At 31.5% G+C, this 2,882-nt stretch overlaps 1 pseudogene; it reads right to left on the reverse strand.

Annotated features, from left to right (window-relative positions):
* Window positions 1-293: 293 nt before the first annotated feature.
* LOC108764449 (uncharacterized) overlaps window positions 294-2,882 on the reverse strand; it is a 14,841-nt pseudogene continuing 12,252 nt past the window's right edge.

Consider the following 2,882-nt stretch of genomic DNA (forward strand, 5'->3'; position numbering starts at 1 on the left):
CAGTAGTATATAATACTTCTTCTTTGAATGGCCCCGACTCTTGTCACGGAGTCGATACGGCCAGAAATAAAATATTAGATGCTAAACTTAATTCCTGCCGTTTTTCGTCTCCAAAATTGATTTGTTTCGAAGGGAAATACCTTAATCAAAGTATTATTAATAAAGTATTATTAATTAGTAATAAAGTAGAAAATAGAGGAAATTACTTTGATTAAGGTATTCATCTTCCCTTCGAAACAAATCAATTTTAGAGACGAAAAACGGCAGGAATTAAGTTTAACACCTAATAGTACATGATAGAATAGCTGGTGGTACTCGCTTTCCGTCAACCTGAACGCCTCCTCGGGGAAGTGCAGCAGCTTATGCAGATTCTCCAGCTTCTCAGAGCTCCGAGGTGGTTGCGGCTGCGGCCGTTTCTCTAGCTCTGAAAATGTTTATATGAGAAACGTAAAGATAGGTCCTCTTTATCCTCATGCACGTCCGATATGTCGTGTATAGTTTTTGTACGCAGTAGTAATCTCTTGTAAAGATGCATTCAATTATCCATAATCAGGGGATAACATTTCTTCAGTAATATCTTGGGAGTATTTTTCATGGAACTATATTTTTGAAATATAGTTCCATTGTTGGCAAATTTACTTGTGCATTGAAGTACTGAAAGTGGCAGTAATCTTTGTCAAGTGCTTTCTTTGCGATGGTGGATACTGCGAACGTATTTCGGCATGAGATGGCGAAGGTGTTGAAAATTTGTCAGGATGTAACGTTTCAGTAATATCTTGAAAGCATTGAGTGGCGAAGGTTTTGATATTTTAATTATGATAGGAAGTAACTGTTTCTATAATAATGTCTTGGGAAACTATATTACAAAAGTATATTTTGTAATATAGTTTCTTTAGTTGCAAAATCGCCTGTGGATTAACGTGGAATTTCTTAAAGTGGGATTAATCTTTGTCTCGTGCTTTCTCCTCGATAATGTGTAACGAGTAACGGAAATGCATTTTGGCATGTGGCGCCGAAAATTTTGATATTAGAATTGTATCAGGGAGTAATGTATTTTAATAATATCTTGAAGGTATATTGTTGGGTGGCGGTGTTAATATTAGATTTTAATTTTTAACTCATTCTGATACGAGAATCTTCTTTATGAATTTTCAGCAATCCGTAAGATTGACCCTGAATTAACGACGCGGACGTGGGAAGAAGCTATTTCCATTTTTTGTATTCTTTTAATTTTTAACAAATGTTTTATTTATTTTTTTGTATTTAAGACAGAGTACATTCTAGAACACAAACATTTAAGCTATCTAGACAGATTTCGCGTTGAATACCTGTTCACAATGTAATTCGTTTTTCGATAAACAAAACACTTATTTTCATTGGTGGTCTCAACAAGAACATAGGAGAATAGGCAAAAAGATGCAATGACTATTTCGGAAGCAAAATGAGGAGAAAATAAAGAAAATAAAACCTATCCATTATTATGATACATATGCGGTGTCGACGAATTATCGGGAGGTAAATTCGATCATGTGATCGATATAAACATTTAAAATAACATTGTCTATAAATTCTTGTATTTTAATGAAAATAATAAGTAACCTAAGTATTCAAAATAAACAAACGTTTCGACACTAGTTGTGTCATTTTCAATGTTGTCAGTTTATTGTTTAAAAATTAGCGGTTAATTCACAAAAATTTAAAAAAACAATCTTAATCTCTAACTTAGTGATATAGAAATATATACATAATTATTATTAATAATCGTTCGGTACATAACGGTGTTGTGAATACCTGTCAGTCTTAAATAACGCTATGATTTGTGTGTATGTGTAGGTGATCAAGTATTATAAATGTTCTCTTGCGTGTACTAATTATATTATCATAATGTAATCATTCTGTCTTAATTTCTGTAATATATTAGATTTTGTCCTTGTTATTTGTAAATTAAAAACGTAGATTTGTGTATAATTTTTTAAATAAAAATGTTTAGTTTGGCTTAACAAAAATTGTCTCAAATTTAAAACAAAATTTTTTGCTTCAAACAATTTATTTTCTTAAAAATTCATAAGTAAAGATAGCCTTAGCGATAATGACCTGACAGGGGTGTAGGGAGGACGCTTAGCACCATTTTTCGATTCTTAGCGGATATGTGTGGGACGGAACGGGAAGGGATATATTTCATTCCTTTCTCGTCTGCATTCACGGATGAACCTCGGGAGACTTTCAGTCTTCCTTTGATGTTGATGAGTCGGGTTCGAGCGGGTGACTCGAGCCTCGACTCAATAAATCCAGGGTATCGAGCATGTAAGTTATTCTCGTGGAAATCTGAAAAGTGAAAATTTGTTGTATATATGTGTGTATATGTACATACATACATACATGTATAAAAATTTTCACTTTTCACGTTTCCTCTCTAGGGAAAAAATTATATGATTAATACCCAGGAGAGCATAAAGAGGAAGTTGTGCCCCTTTCTCTCTACAGCTAGCATGGCATAGTAATTCCCAGACAGCACACAATATCTATATAACATTTATGTTGCATAAGATATTTAAAAGATGTCTTTTAGGTATCTTATGCAACATAAATGTTATCTGGGTATTTATAAAGTATTTACAAAAGATTTATAAATATTTATAAGGCTTATTTTAAATATTTTGTAAATACTTTTGTGGTTTTTGATTGCATGGATAATAAACATTTATTATAAATATTATAAAATAAGTATTTATTGTAAATGTTGTAGTAAATGCTATAGAAATAATATTTCAAAAAATAAATAATAATTAAAATATTTACAGATTTTAATATATTATTCATCATTATTAAGATCGTTTCGAAGATGCGAATAAGCATCAAAAAATTTGTTAAATTGCTAGTCA

The sequence above is a fragment of the Trachymyrmex cornetzi genome, unplaced genomic scaffold (genome assembly GCF_001594075.2).
Source record: "Trachymyrmex cornetzi isolate Tcor2-1 unplaced genomic scaffold, Tcor1.1 scaffold424, whole genome shotgun sequence".
NCBI lineage: Eukaryota > Metazoa > Arthropoda > Insecta > Hymenoptera > Formicidae > Trachymyrmex > Trachymyrmex cornetzi.